Here is a 16,923-nt window from a genome sequence, read left to right on the forward strand (position 1 = left end):
GTGTGCTTAATTTACAAGACCAGTACAAAATCAATTTGGGGGTTTTAGCAACCTAGTGTGACTTTACATTCTACAGTTGAAAACTTACAAATGATAGGTATTTTATAAGCCGATTTCAGCATTTTCATTACACACTACAAGTGACATATTTCACATGGAGACCCAGTAACGAACTAGTACTACCTACTTGTGTGTCCATTAGTTTTGGTAATTAAAATATACATATTTTTAATTTAAGTATACAGTATGCTCCACATGAAGACATCGCACAACAAAAGCGATTGCTTAGCCTCAGGATGAGGTGATGATGCAAGACTCGTCATGAGGCCTTTAGCATTTCCGTTGATACCATGCTGTAGATGTGCATAAAAGATTGTGATTTACTATACTACTACAAACCAAATGACACAGTGAACCTGGGCGTTCGGAGCAGTTGCCGGCTTTGCCTAGTTGATAATCAAGCCTTGAAACAGTTTGCAGACAGTCCACAAGGTCTGCAACGACAATATGGTTTGTACAGACTATAATATAATATAACGACTCAGACGGGAAGTGATAGGTTCGACTGTGATGCGCAACCTGTAGCAAGACAGAGAGCTTTTAGTGTGATTACTTTACTGTACCTCTATGAATAACCTTCTGTCTTTCCCGTCTATTTAGAAGCAAAACACATACTGTATAATGAATCTATTTTAGGCACTGACAGCACTCAAACCCTTTTCATTCTGTGTTCACTAAGGAAAATGTGGTACCCAATGTTGTAAGACCCTAAAACCAAATAGAGGCCTTTTCAATAATAAAGGCTTTGGGCTTTTAAAGCTGAGAGAATGAGTAGCTGGAGACAAACAGCAAGAACAGGCTTTCAGTATATTAGCTTCTCAAATCAAATCACCGTGAAGGCAACACAGAACCAGCATTTTACATAGTAAGGAGGCCTGAACACAGAAGAATAAAGGGAATGCTCTGTTTGAATCTCCCTTTGAAGAATTTAATGGCCTATGGTAAAGTGAAGTGCGTTAACACTTGATAACTACATTAGCCCAGGACTATTTTATAAAGAACAGAGAGGGCTTAGCCCATTTACTATTTCCATTTGCATTACTGTTGTAAATTGCACAGAATGAAATCAAAACCTCTGGCACACTCAGTCCATAGCCTGTTATCAAATTATATTCATTTATTAAAACTAGTTAATTTGAGACAGTAAGTGTAATTAAAAAGGCAGAGACTGATATGTAGTGGCCATTATGCATATCCAACACATCACCTCACACCAAAGCCAAGCTTGCAGGTTTGGATATAGTGAATATACAGCTGAATTAGTTGTTGAAGTAGTATTTTGTCCAGATTGATGTCCTGCTTTCGTCATGACTGGCTGAAAGGCTGGGATCACTCAATACTAATCAACAGGCTGGACACGAGCTGGTCTTTATCACTTTGTCCCCTTTATATGACTCCCAACCTTGGCTGCGCGACCAGTTGCCTGATTTCTCATTTTGTTGCACTGCGAATGACAGTGAGCGGCTCTGATTGAGGGGATCCATTAGGGATCAGCCTGAGGAAAGCCTGTTTGATGGATGAGACCAGCAGTCACCTTCAGAGCTTGCTAACAACACCTGTATCCTCTCTGTCACACACACACACACACACACACACACACACACACACACACACACACACATTTGCTGACATAACAATTCACACAGTGTACTGTGAAAGTGAGAGACAGAGTGAGATTTAAAAAGATGAAAACCTATACCTTCTTATCAGCAGTGACTGCACAGTTCACCCTGTAGCCAAAACTCATAACTGCTGAAACTACACTTACACTAACTAAAATAAGGAGCTACTTTGGAGCAAAACCTCTTTATTAAAAGCCTGATTTCCATTTATGAGATACCTGACAGATGAAAATGGTTATTTAAATCAGACAACATGCATAATATTTAAGGGCGATTACATTTCAAGGAAAAGTTTTCCGTTTTCATATTTCATCAACAAAACCATGTGGACCATCTGTTAACAAAAACCTGAGTGTGTTTGGCATACAAAGTAAATTAATTTATTCCAGAGACATGGCTGAAAAATAGGCACTAGACACAAGAAGACCAGTAGAGTCGATTGGGCAGCTGAAGTACAGTGAAGGATGCTGTACCTCCAACAAAGAAAATTATTTAATATCTCAACACTATTATATCAATAAAAATATATATAAATTAATTAAATAACGTACAGTTAATAAACTGAAAATATTTTTAACAATAACGTTTAATAACTGAACATTAAAATCTTTATCCCTCCTTGGATCGAAACTACTAAGATTACAACCATCATATGTTACACTACAACTGTTTTCTGTCATGTCTTTGGGATTATTTTGGTGTGATTTAGGGCATTCATTCCAGAGCCAGAAAGAAACAAGCCAATATGTGAGGAAAATGTTTTTATTTTCCATTTTCAAAAAGGGATTTCTACACCCAGGAAAACAAGTGCAAAGGTGGTCACAGACACTAACTGTATCATGTATGGAGAAGAATGATTAATAAAAAGCTGGTTTGTTCTAGTTTCTGTGGTGGTGGAGAGAGAAATCACCACAGCCTGTGACAGCAGCATGTAACAGGTATGAGTAGGCATAAAAAATAGTGTGGCATCACCTGCTTAAATGCTGGTATGTAGTGTTTTGTGTTGCTTATTCGAACATTTTCAAATCTGATTGGCTTTGCTTTCAAAAATGGCCCTTGAATAAATGAAGTTATATTTAAAAAAACAATTTTTATTTCTCCTTTAGGTGGCAGGTGTTTTCTCCACTCAGCAATATACAGTATATATATAAGTGTATACTTCTGTATGTGTGTACATGTGTGAATAGTATTCTGTGTCCAGCAGGCTAATTGCTCTCGGCAGTATTATCTCATTAGGGCCCATCAGCATCTGACATTTAAATATAGAGCTGCTAAAAGCCTCTCTGCTTATTTAATATTAACATTACCATCCAGCACATCCTCCAGAGAGGCAGGTCAGGCACAGGCCTTGGTCTTGTCATCTCCTTTTCTCCTTGAAGCCTCTGGGTAATTTTCTTAAATCACCAATTGATGCATTTAATAACAATAATGTTGTTAATAGCTACAGCGTGAGTGTGGCAAAAGGGGAGAGCACAATCATATTGCATGTACCATCACTGAACATAGTATGAAATAAAGAGGGGATGCTGAGATGAGTGAAGGTACTGTAAGCAGGAAGGTGAAATGGAGGATGAACGATAGAAGAGTGAGGAGGGATGGGAGAGGGTGAAAGAAAGGGAGGGAGGTCAGCAGAGCGGTGTTAGAGAGGGAAGGTAGAGCCTGATGGGCACCAAATGAACAAATTATGACGGGCTCCATTTTGCAGGATGGGGTCACACCCCCCCCATCCCACCCTCCTCTCTCCTCCACTCCTCCTCTCTTCTCTTCTCTCTCTGACAGTTCAATTTCCCCCTCTCGCCTCCCTGCTCCTGCCTGCTAATTGTGAGTGAAGCCTTATCATTGGGCCCCCCATCCACCCTGGGTCCGAGGCATCGCAGTGTCTGAGAGAGGAGACTGGAATGCCAAAATGTTATCCGAGACAGCAAACATCCAGAGAGACGGAGGTCACACACAATAAGACCGGACGTTCATCTGGATGCAGAAGCACAGGCACGCCACCATTCACAGGATGCACAGCAGAAAAAAAGTCTAGAAAACGTTGCAATTGTGTATCTGTGTAGAAAATACCATTCATAAAGTAATTTTCATCTTCTGTAAATGTGTGAAACAAATGATCTCCACATGATATTTTTAGTGTTTAGCTTCTTGTCAGTGGTCTGAAAGATTGGGTGCAGCGAAAGGTAACTAGGTGCCAGGTGTCAATCAAATACAATCATTAGAAAATACCTCCGCTACACCGAGGGCAATAAAACTGTGATCCAATAGATACTGTTCCCAAACATATTGGATTTTGAGACTAAGAAAATCAAACCCACGCATTCACGGCAGGAGCAAATTCTTGAGTCACGTGCTTTATAAAACCGCCTCACACAATCACATACATACCCTCCTCTACCCAAATCTTGCCCGAGAGCCCTTGATTCTTGTGTTCAAAGTGGAGCTGAGGCATGTTATTTATAGACTAGAGGAGGCCAGGTTTAAAAGACACCTGAGGCTAAAGCTCATCTCACACCAGTGCTCAGCCCTCTGTCTCTACTTTGTCATTTGAAATTGAAGCGTTGCCAAAGAGCATTTGCTCACGGTTTCCTTTTTAGTAGCACTGTTCCCTCTGTTCATACGAGACAGAGACAGATAAACAAACAAGCTGAGAGACATGAGGCAATCTCTGTGGGGAGCAGCTGGCTGTTGGATAGCTTGCGGTTGAAAGTGCTTTAGTGGTCAGCTGATGGGGCTGATCTAAGGTCAGAATAATCTGAATGCAGGAGGAATTATCAGGGGCGACACAGGACAGAATCACTGACCCTAGACGTCCTCCATCACAGAAAAGCTAGATGGAGGGTAAGAACGGGATAGAGGGGAGAAGATTCAGAGCAAGAGCGGGAGAGAGAGGGCTCATCTATATTCAAACACTGGTAATGAGGGTTAATTCATTGGTTAAGGATTAACAAGGTGCAAGAGTATGATAGGCAAGCAGTTGCCTTCTCAAATATAGGTTTAAATCAACACCATTATGCGTGATGTAATTTCAGCTCCAGAGCCCCGCCTAGTGGGAAAGTAATTATGCCATGACTTCAGGGATTCTTCTTAAAGTAAAACCACACACCTGTAGACACAAATGAGAGGTGGTCCATTCATAAGTCAGTTATTTTCATTGTGTCCTTCATAAGTCACATAACATTTCACATCGTGCAATTACGTCAGTGTGAAAGCTGTTACACCCTATGAAGTTAGAGGGATTAGATGCACTCATCTTTACACTCTCTCTGTGTGCCACATACAAGGGGTAAACATATTACCAACATCACACCTGTAATTGCATTATAAAAGATAGTTTCTGCTGTATCCACTACACATCAGCTTGACAGGGCACAGCATGGTGTAGAAGATCCAGGACGACATGCAGGTTACATACTATGGTTTAGTGACTGCTATTTATAATCAGTGAGCATTAAACTGCAGTGAAGTGTTTTCAGCTCTTGGTTTTATTATATAAAGAGAATTACATATTGAGATCTTTAAATGCTAAAGTTAGGTTGTTAATTGTTAATTAATGTAATATATACGGTAATGTTATTGATACAGATCATTTGTATTGATGTTAGTATATTTGACTACATTATGCTGGTGATCTTACTGTAGGTGACAGATTGTATGATGCTTGGCTTTTTATCTGTATTCTGACATTTTGAATGAAGCCTAATTTTACAGGTGAACAAATAAGTTGAATTGCATACATCTTAAATCAACACAGTTTAAAAACCATCCATACTTTTACAGTAAAAAATATAAGTTCACACAATGTTTAAAATCATACATAAAAAAAAAAATGTATATATGTAAAAATAAACACAACTACACAAAATACGCTGGTATAGCTACATTACTGTTAAGTCTTAAAGGGTGGGGCGCATGAACCATATGACTGCAATGTCCTCAGTTTGATTCCAGCTGGGGGGGATCTCTGTTGCATGTCATGCACCCCTTCTTCTAACCATGTTTCTATCTCCACCGTGTCAGTGTCAACTGTAAAATAAGGCAAAAAATGCCACAAAAAGTACATCAAGACTATCCCAGCAGATAAACGAAGAAAAAACTGCGGAGAGCAAAGTAAAGCAAAGCTTTGATAATGAAAGCAGCTGATTTAAGCTGCAGTAGTCTTTGTCAAAAAATATGCTTTTTCACAAACTGATAGCATTAAGAAATTAATCTGCACATTCAGTTAATAACTTGGTTTGATCTCTGTGTGTGAGAAATAAGATAAACCTGACCTCCAAGGCAAGCCCAGACTAACTAATGATGGCCTGAGCTAAGCTAATATTTCATCATCAGCTAGCCGGTGTTGGAATGATCTTGATGCTATTAGCAGACTAATGGCTAAATACTCCGGCACTGCTAAAGAGGAGTCAGCCACTGACACACTTAGCACCCGTTGGCTCGTTTAGCATGGACATAAATGAGCATGTGAAATGGAGACATGAGAGGGATGGGCACACCAGTGACCCCTACATATATACATGCACATATACAGACACATACACCACCACACACACCAGCACGGACATGGTGACCCCTACACGGTTGATGAGATGGGAGCTGATATGCGAGTCAGACGGAGCCACATTTGTAAAAAGCGATAGCCAATTACGGCAGCCCGGGCTGGGGGATAATAGCCTGCCTGTCAGGCTCTGTGTGCAGCATATAGGAGTGCATGTATGTGTGTGTGCCTCTACCTGAGCACGTAGTACCCAAGAGTGAATACCGGGTTCCTATTCTCATCTATTTGCCCTGTTTCTCCATTCCTTAAATATTAATTTCATAGCAGTGCTGCAGCACAGGGCCCAGGTCGTTAGTGTGATTCATCTGGGCGTCATCCAAAATGGGCACGAAAAAGACAGAAAGAGTAAGCCATGTCTACCAAAATGGGAGGCATATTTCTCTAAGATTTCAGAACCATGGAATAATGGGGAGGTTTTTATCCATAATATTCTCTATCCCTGTTTTATATTACAAATGATGCAAGATACTGGGTGAAGCAGATCATAAAGATGGAAAATAAAAAGATTGGTATAAGAAACATATTCCAGAGCATCAGAAAGGATAACTACACTCATGATCACAGAATGAATAGCATTAGTGATTCCCGACACTGTATATGATACTTCAAAGCACTCCAACGATGCAAAATCATGTGTCAAGCCATGGAGCTCTGTCATAGGGACATTGAATGAAACACAGCCGAGACAGAAGGAAAGAGGCAATAGCAGAGACGTTAGTTTGAAAGCTCAAACATCAGTGTTTGTCCTGTACTTTCCACAGACACATGATCTCCTCAAGGACTCGGCCCTGTCAGCCACAGTGGCCAGCCACCTGAAACAGAGGAATGATAGACTATCAGACGAAAGGAAACTGTTCAAGGGAATTGTGTGGATTTAGTGGTCTAGTGCTGACACATGGCTTTAAGCATGGTAGAAAAGCACTTTAACTCTTCAGTGCTTTTATTGCATGTACACACTCCATAAAACATGGGTGTATGTCATAGCATGGCTCACACAGCACAGTAACACATACACACACATAAGGCATGCATGACGCTCGTTCAGAAGCAGCGAAACAACAATTGTGTTACTTTGAGTGGCTAGTGATGTCAATCAATAAGAAGAGGTTGACAACAGAGTGGGAAAGATTTTCAAAAAAAGCTTTAAGGGGAACTATTAAATAGCATTTTCAGGTTCATACTTGTATTTTGTGTTTGTACTAGGACACGTTGCTTTAATGTTAAAAAAACACTACATCTTTCTCATACTGCCCATGACTGCTGCTCCTGTATTCACCCTCTATCTGAGAGGCTCTGTGGAGCACCTGTCTCTTTAAGCCCCCCTCCTGAAAAAAAACACAGTCTGCTCTGATTGGCCAGCGTATTTCCTGAAATCTCTGCTCCGATTTTGTTTCAATAGTTAGAGCTGGAGCTACTGCAACGGAGTAAATAGCAGGACTTTGTACCGTGAAAAATCACAAATAAAGGCTTCTAAACCAAATACTACACAACCGGACACGTCCCAGCAGTAATATGACCCGAAATTGGGGAGAAATGACCGCCAAGATTACAGCTATCTGTACCGACTGAGCTTCTTCCACCCCAAATAAATGCTATTTCTTTAATTTATATATTAAATTATGAATATTATATATATATCTGTATATTAGCATGCAGCTACTTAATAGTTAGCAGTAGTCTAACGTTCAATTGTAGTGGAAGGAAGCAGCACTTTCTACCTTCAAAAATCACAGATAAAGGCTTCTGAACCAAATACTACCCAATCGGACATGTTTCAGCTTTAATGTGACCCGAAATTGGGGAGAATGAAACAACATTGGCAGCTGCCTTTAGCATGTAATTATATGCGACAATGTTAACACTGCAGCAGCTTGAAAATGATGCTCAAATAACTCCCTTAGGACTCTCCAGCTGGTCCAGAATGCTGCAGCACGTGTTCTGACAAGAACTAAGAAAAGAGATCATATTTATCCTGTATTAGCTTCTCTGCATTGGCTTCCTGTAAAATCCAGGATTGAATTTAAAATCCTTCTCCTGGCCTACAAAGCTCTAAATGGTCAAGCACCATCATATCTAGAAGAGTATTCTAGATATATATACTCTTCCTAATATCCTAGTACCGTATTGTCCCACTAGAGCACTGCGCTCCCAGAATGCAGAGCTACTTGTGGTTCCCAGAGTCTCTAAAAGTAGGATGGGAGCCAGAGCCTTCAGCTATCAGGCTCCTCTCCTGTGGAACCAACTCCCAGTCTGGGTTCGGGGGGCAGACACTGTCACCACATTTAAGAATAAACTGAAAACACTCCTCTTTGATAAAGCATATAGTTAGGGAGTGAGGAGATCCAGAAATGCTTGTTACTAACCTAGCTCTGGTTAGTTTACTCCCCGGAGTCCTTATGTTCCTTTTCCCCAGCGTTTTTCGTTGGATCTGGATGGCACCTAGAACTTGGTTTCAGCTGTCGCCGTGGTCCTGCTTCAGTTCACCCTGCTACGCTTCACGGTGCCCTGTTGTGTCCTGCTGAACCTGCTACATCCAGCCATGCCATGTGCCATGCTACATTCTGCAAAGCCCTGCAGTGCCCTGCTATGACATGAAATACTATGACTACTATTTCTTAGTCACTGCTCCATTATCTTTATTGTGACTATTATTTCCGCTGTTCAGCACATCCCCAACCGGCATCGTCAGACACCGCCTACCAAGAGCCTGGGTCTGGCCGAGGTTTCTTCCTAAAATAAGTTTTTCTCATTACTGAGGTTTCTTTCTAAGAGGGAGTTTTTCCTCGCCACTGTCGCACTGAATGCTTGCTCTTGGGGGAACTACTTGAATTGTTGGGGCTTTATAAATTATAGAGTGTTGTCTAGACCTACTCTATCTGTAAAGTGTCTCGAGATAACTCTTGTTATGATTTGATACTATAAATAAAATTGAATTGAACTGAAAAAACAAAACACTCCAATAGTTCCTGCCAGGAGCAGGATGACCAATCCCATGTCCCATAGAAGGCTGGCTAAGTGTTTCGTGACACCTAGCCGAGAGTAGAGAAAACTGTTGAAGGTGGAGCGTTCAGACCAGTTGGAAATCTGAACGTTAGCTCACAGGGATTTCTCTAAAATATGTTTACCTCATTATTTATATTTTGGCCACATTTAACATGAAAATGACATTATAAGATCGTAGATATGACAGAAAATACTGAAAAGCATATTATGTCCACTTTAACACTATTGTAACTGTCTGAAGATCACATAGCTTCAGTCACTTTGAGTGGATTTACACTTTCTACAGTGTCTTTTTCCCCCGCTGTGAGCAGCAAATTGATTCTGCTTATTATCGGAATTTGCAGTATTTCAGCCAGAAATTCATTTCCAAAGGTGGGACCATAAACAGACAGAGATTCATGTACACAAGCACCCAACTAGACTCCTGCATCTATAAATGCATTCTGTCTCTGTAGTTGCCATCTTATCATTTCCATAAAATCAAATACACAGAGAACATAAAAATGAAAACCGTATAGAATTGACACACACCACAGCAAAAATGTTATGTAACTGCTTTTTATAGCATTATTTGATTGAATTTAAAGTAATTCTCTATAAAAAAATAAATAAATTGATTCACTGAAAAACTATTATTTTTCAAAGGCTGGCAGGATACAAGTGCATGCATTTTAAATCTATTCTGAAGCTGTAAATGGGTTGCTCTTGTTGTTCGTATCTATTGGTGTTGTGACACTGGAGGAAAATGTGAACAATATGTTGGATTATAAAAGTTTTGACGATATTATTTTTTAATCAGCAAGGCCACTTCTTGTATATTTATTATTCATATGTACTTAAAGAAATCCCAGACTGGGGCTTTAATGCTGAAAAACAAACAATGAGGTTAGAGCGTATCCTACAGTATGTGATATTCCCCTCTCTCCTATTCATCTCCGTAATAGAGATGCAAGCTCCGTAATGCTCGCTGGGAGCCAAGCATGAGATTGAGGATTTCTCACACACCATGCATTATTCATAGTCCGGAGCAACAGAGTGTGTAAGATGAGAATTACACAGCATGAAGAGAACAGGGAGAGGGGACTGAAGGGAAAAGATGGGGGAGGAAGGAGAGGGGGGCAAAGGTGAGAGACCGTGTGGAAGAAAAAGAGATAAAGGAGAAGAAAAGAGAGCGAGATAGTGGACACTGTCAGACCTCCATTTCCTATCCCTCTCAGGTTAACCCCAGGATTGTTTTTAGAGTTTGTCAACAGTGGGGTGGAGGAAATGAATATGGAACCGGGAGCCCCCGATAGCTCGACCAGATTGGCACACAATTTGCATTTGTTAAATGTGCGTCTTGTGAGTTGGTTTGTATTCCGAGCACAAACTGAGTAGTGAGCAGGAAATTTCAGGGTTCTGTTATGATTCGTGTCTGGCCTTCGTTCTTCATAATGAAAAACAATGGGAAGTGAGTCAGGGTTGGAATTGATTTGTTTAACAATGGAAATGAACAAAGTAGGAGGCATGGACCAAAATAGGAGGCATGCTTTCTTAAATGAGAGCTCCGGACCAAGAAATTGCAAGATTGTGGCTGATACAATTTGACAAATGACTTGTACAGCATGATATAGAGCATTTTTTATCAGAATAATTGGTAGATGGATAAAAAAACGATTTCATGTCCATTACAGGGCAAAAATATTCCTGTGCTGACATACAGGAGGCTGGCCAATACACTCTGTGCACTTGATTTAAAGCTCAAGAAAGTTCTTGAAAAAAAGCGGATACAATTGTACAATGTAAAAGTTGACTGGCTCAATTGCCAAACATTGCTGGGATAAAGCCTGACATCCGGTGCATGTCCCTCACCTTCCGCTATCTCCGCTTTCTATTATGCAAGGGGACTGTTGCTGCATCCGGGGCTTAGCGCCGCCCTCGACGGTTTTGATTGGTTTTAAGAAATAAAAACAAGCCAGAGCATTTTCCCTATTCCAGAATAGATAGGCGGTGTAGCTAGACCTTACTCTAGTGCTGACACAGCGCTATGGAGATAGGTCTGGCAATTCGTGGCTAATGTAAAAGTAATGCATCAGCAACCATTTTAAGATTGTAATTATTAAATCAAAGCATGATATGTAATATAAAATAGTAGCAATAACATTTTAGTTATTCTTCTGATGACCCCATTTGCGTGGTCTGAAAGCCTTTCTCAGCAGAAGACTAATGTTATTAGTTTGCCAAGTTAATGGAATATTACATTATATATTTTTTCCTTACAACTTAAATCGAATGTTAGCACTTGTGTGTCTGTGTGTGTGTGTGTGTGTGTGTGTGTGTGTGTGTGTGTGTGCATGTACGCATCTCCTCAGACGCAGCGTTAATGACAAGAATGTGATGGTAACTGGCTTTTTAACTTCCCAGTGATGAAAAGCCAGTATTAATTTAGGCTACAGATTTCATTTGTTCCGAACAGGAAAAACAATATAAATCACTTTTAGAGTGATTAGAGAGAGGGTTGGATTAATCCAGGCCTGATTAGGGCATTATGCTGGCTTGTTATGGACACACAGGGTGACTGACGGTAATTACTGTCTGTAATAGGAGAGCACACACTCAGTCAAGGCATGAGCCACGGCACAGTGTGTGTGAATTTATGTGTGTGGTTATGTACTGCATGTGTGCACATAGTTTGACTGAAACTAGGGTTGATAATGTTTGCTTTTCACCAATTACATGTTGAAATACGGTATGTAAACTGTTTGCAATCAGAGTACGAGATGAGAGCAGCCTTGTATGAGAGACAGCCGGAGATATCGAGAGAGGTATGCAGAGGGAGAGGTGAAAGAGTCATGGCTTTGTTTATGATTATTGATAGCCTTAGACAAACATATTCACGCAGATAATAAATACAGATGGCAGTAGGTAAGGCAAATATTACCCTGTGGAAAATTAGAAAGGGGCTAAATCAGCAAATCGAACCTCAATGTGCACAACATACACACATGCACAAACCTATGCACACACACCTGAGTCTAATCCATACACACAATATACAGTAGATAACATCTGAGTGGAATTTCTACCTCTACAAAAACTGTTGCACTTAAATTAAGGCATATCCTCATTAGTCTTATTCTCTTTTCACTTCCGCACAAAAATAAAAGTCAAATATATATAAATCTGAAGTAATCAGTTTTATTCTTTTCAAGCTGCATTAATACCATAGCTATCTTAACAGCACTAGAAAGCATAGAGCAGATTCAGCAATGCCTCCATATGCCAATATTGTCTTTATTATGGGGAATTTCCTGCAGGTGCAAAGCTAAATATCTTTTATAGTTTGGAAGCAGACATAAGGCACCCAATGAGATGTGTCCCATTAAAGGCATTGAAAATAAGTATGCATATTTAGCAGAACGCTGCACATCTCTCCTCCAACTGCACTTTCCCTCCTCTTAGAGCACTCTGTCTCTCTCCTCCATGCTTCTTTTCTCCCCTCTCCTCCTTTCTTTCTTTATGGTGGCAATTGTTCCTTTTCATTACATCATTGGTTGAAAGAGAACTTTAACACGCCGTTGGCTCAGCAAGAGCTCCACATGATTTGATAGGCTGAGAGCTCCCCCCCATCGGTCCCTTTGGGCTGTAAAACAACAGTCTAGAAGCTTATTTTATGAGTGCACGCTTCTGCTCTTTGCATGTTTATGTCAAACATTTGGAACAAATGGCATCCATTGGCTGGAACAACACAGATAAATCTAGTCAATTCACAGGCAAGAAGAGCAGCACAGGCCACTGAGAAAGTGGCCCACTTGATGGCTGACAAGAGGAGTGCTTGCATTATTCAATTAATACCTGAAAGGGGTATATTTTATGCAGCATTCACTAACGCATCCACTAGTCAATGTGCGCATGGCATGCACAAATACACAAACACACACCCACATAAACACAGGGACTTGTGTTTGCATTCTGGGAAAAGACTGGACTCCCCTTCCATTTTGCCAAATCAAATATACAGTGAGAGCAAGCTAAAAGGCACTTTCAATCAGCCGCTCTGGGTCTGTCTGTCAATCTGAGAACAACAACAATCTAGCCTACTTGGAGTGGTCTAGTCAACATCCATTCCCCAATAAATTCAATCAGTGACGCTTTGGGTGTGCGCGTGTGAGTCGCGTGTTGTAAGTGCAAGTGTTTATTGGAGAGGCAGAGCGAAAGACAGACTCTTTTTGACAGGGTTGTTTTAGAACAACAAAGGATCGTTTTAAAGTGACAACTGAATGTATAGAGGATGTTGAATATTTAAGAGATTTAAATTAAAAGATGTAGCTAGAATATACATTTTACTTTGAGTATAATCCTATTCCTCATTCAATGACAATAGGAAACTCTAGTTCATCAAATAATCTTAGAAAGCCAAGTAGCAGAGTTAACAGGCCTGAGCTAATGACATTGATGTGGAGGGCTGCACGCTGGAGTAACTGACTGTTTGAGACCAAAAAGCAGCACTAGCAGGCTCATCATGGACCGGCACTCTCATTATTTGGCCACAAATGGAAATGCAAATCGCTCGCTTTGCTGCGGACGCCTCAAATTTATTAAACTAAAAGGTTTAATTTCCATTTTTCTCTGCATCAGCTTTATTTATAAATGTCGTGCCCTATGAAGACCCTGTTATTTTCTCCCTCTCCTGCAGGCTCTTAACAAATCTGCTCATTAATATGGAAATGGAGAATCAATCGCTTTTCCGGCGACAGAGCGCCGTTTCCCTCTGCGGTGTGTAATGTGCTCTGACTGGTCACCAGCACAAACAAATTCACATGCATATAGACAACATACAGTATATATAAAGCTATACATTACCACATATTTATGTAGAGTATCTATTTATATTGGCGATCACATAGATATAAAAGGAATAATGCATTTTACTATATGGTCATAACATTTGTTCAATACTGTATTTTCCAGCCCATTCAGACAACTATTAGACTATTGCCAGAATGGCACCAGATGTTGCAGCATTAATAACCCATAATATCAAGTCCTGCTTATCCAACCTTTTCAGAGCCCTAAAATAACACTCATAGACCTTAATGAGATCTAATTATGCACAAGGTTCTTATTCAGGGCAATATGATGATAATTGCATCTGCGGCTTTTAACACTTGGTCGGTGCTGGCCAGTAAATTGCTTCTCTCTCCCTCTCTGTCTGTCTGTCTGCCGCTCTGTCCTCTCCGTCTCTTTTTTTTTTGTCTTCCTACAGTCAACAGTGGGGAGTGAACTATCACACCTATCCACTCTGGTCAGCGACCTAATGAACATTTCTAAATGGCCATGACCAGCTGGTTAAAAGACTAATGTAGCTGCTATTAGCCAAAGCGGTTGTTTCCTCACAGTCATCTGTGGAAAGCAGTATAAGAAAGGCAAGAGAGAGTGGGCTAGGACCGACAGGTCCCTGTTTTCACACTATTCTTCTTCATACACACACACATATACAGTACATACGTACACACAAGTTGCCCAGCATGTTTATCTTTCACATTCTGAAGCAAACAAACCATGCAACCCACAGTGCATTAGTGCTTATTAGGGCCTCAAGGTGTGAGTGTACGTGTGTGTGTGTGTGTCTTATTAGGAAAATTCAGTTTCAGTCAAGGTCTCAGCACTGCGGTTGCAGACCACTGGCCATTGATTATTCATAGAGTCTGTGATTGGGTCCATTAATACAAGATTAGGGAAGGAACCGGTGCTCATTTTGTGTGTGTTTGTGTATGTGTGAGTGTGTTTGTGGACAGGAGTTGAATTGTAATGAATCCACAGTTTGTGTTTATCTAGAGTCTATCAATGGAAAACATTATATAGGTACAGTACATAAAGCAGAAGGAGCATATTAGCAGAGTATGAAGGTGCTTAGTTACTTATTAACACAAATGCATTAGTATAAGTTAAAGGTATTAGGTGTTAGGCCAATATAAAACCAACACAGTGCCTTTGTTTAAAAGTGAGCAATAGGATTCAAACAATAAAAGGGAATATTTTAAGCTCTGTCATTTACCACATACTGTAAGATTTCCACCTAATAGCATTTGTTCGTCAATTGAAACTTAATTTGAGTAAATGGTGCTTAAATGTTTAAATCACATTTACAGGCTGTCAACTGATGTGATGTTCTTCACATGGTCACCCTTTGTTTGAATGAAAATAAATTGATGGCAAATGAGAAAGGATTCTGCTAAACGGGTTGAGGAGACCTATTGGATAGTAGCTCCCCCAAGTGGCCATTTTGGTCAACTAACAGAACCTCAAAGCCAATGTGGAAAAAAGCACACAACCACACACGTTGTGTGCATACAGTACAGTATGCATTACATACACAGTATAATAACTGATGTAAAAATCTGACCAGAATATTGGAATCATTTTCTTTGTTTTATTTGTTGTCAACCTCACAGCCCATTTGGGTGCCTTTTAGTTTCAACTGTGTTTTGGGGTTGGTAAAGTTTGATTCTTTAATTTCTTTTCAGAGGGTGTGTCTGAGAAACAAAGATGGTAGAGAGATGAGTAAAAGAAAGCAGCAATAAATAAAAATTTTGGTTGACATCTTTGGTATATGGATAACAAATTCCATTCACAGAACTACTGTATATTGAGTACAGGCACACAATGATGAAAGAAGTGTTGAGAGCTTAATTGCAATTACTTAATGTAAAAAATACTGCATTATAAGTAAATGTCTTGCATTCAAAAGTTTACTTAAATAGAACCAGATAAGCATGAGCAACATGTACTTCCCTGTCTGAGTGTATTGTATTTTGGGATTATTATTAAATGGTATACACTCATTTAAGCTATGCATATATTTCATATCCAACTCTCAATCTTCAAAGTAACTGCAGTTGTCAAATAATTGCAGTAGAGTAAAAAAAAAGAAGCAATATTCCATCTGAATGGTATAGTACAAGTAAACAGTAGAATAAGAATGGCAATACTTGAGTTATGTACAAATACTTTAAAACTGTACTTAAGGCTGGAACCAACAGGTCAAAGTGGGCAACTGCCAGGGGGTCCAAGCCCCTCAGGTTGAGTGTCAGTTGGTTTTTGGCAACTTGCACTTTTAAACTAAAAAGGTAAAATATCAACTAAAGCAGATCCTGTGTTATTAAATAATTTTTTTGTGCTGTCCTATAGAGGGGCCCTGTGTTGCGCACATAATAGGCATATCCTTAAAGAAAAAGCCTGCTTATATTACCTATTACTTATATTACCACAAACAAACTGACACACCGAAAATGTGGGGTGAGGCAGTAGTATTTCAGCACAGGAGGTTTGGTTGATGTTTGTGTCTGTGGGTAAATAATGAAACTGCCATGTAGTGCTGTGTGCACTGTACTTGAAAACGTGTGGGCAATGTAGGTACATACACCCTTCACAGAAGGTGGGAGATGGGGGTGGAGGTCAATCGAGCCCAACATCAAATTTTGCCCTCAGGGCTTCCTCACATGTTTACCTCACCATGTCTCAAATGAAAATGATGAGTGAAGAGGGGCTTATTTCTGTAATTTAAATGTAATCATCAGTGTTCGAGTATTAAAACAAACTATCATTTTATATATGAGACACAAAGGGCAGATGCTCCTCATCCCAGTACACTATGTCCTGATGGCCTACCTGTCCAGGCGGCATGCTGTCCGCGGTGCTGAA

The 16,923-nt window shown here is 40.1% G+C and overlaps 1 long non-coding RNA gene across 2 annotated transcripts in view; it reads right to left on the minus strand.

The window, feature by feature from the left end:
* LOC116054081 overlaps positions 1-16,923 on the minus strand; it is a 42,843-nt gene that overhangs the window by 25,727 nt on the left and 193 nt on the right. For both annotated transcript variants that reach the window (XR_004105995.2, XR_004105996.2), the window contains exon 1: positions 16,891-16,923. This exon is cut by the window's right edge and continues 193 nt beyond it. This is a non-coding gene — a long non-coding RNA (uncharacterized LOC116054081). The remainder of the gene's footprint in view (positions 1-16,890) is intronic.

The sequence above is a fragment of the Sander lucioperca genome, chromosome 2 (assembly GCF_008315115.2).
Source record: "Sander lucioperca isolate FBNREF2018 chromosome 2, SLUC_FBN_1.2, whole genome shotgun sequence".
Taxonomy (NCBI): domain Eukaryota; kingdom Metazoa; phylum Chordata; class Actinopteri; order Perciformes; family Percidae; genus Sander; species Sander lucioperca.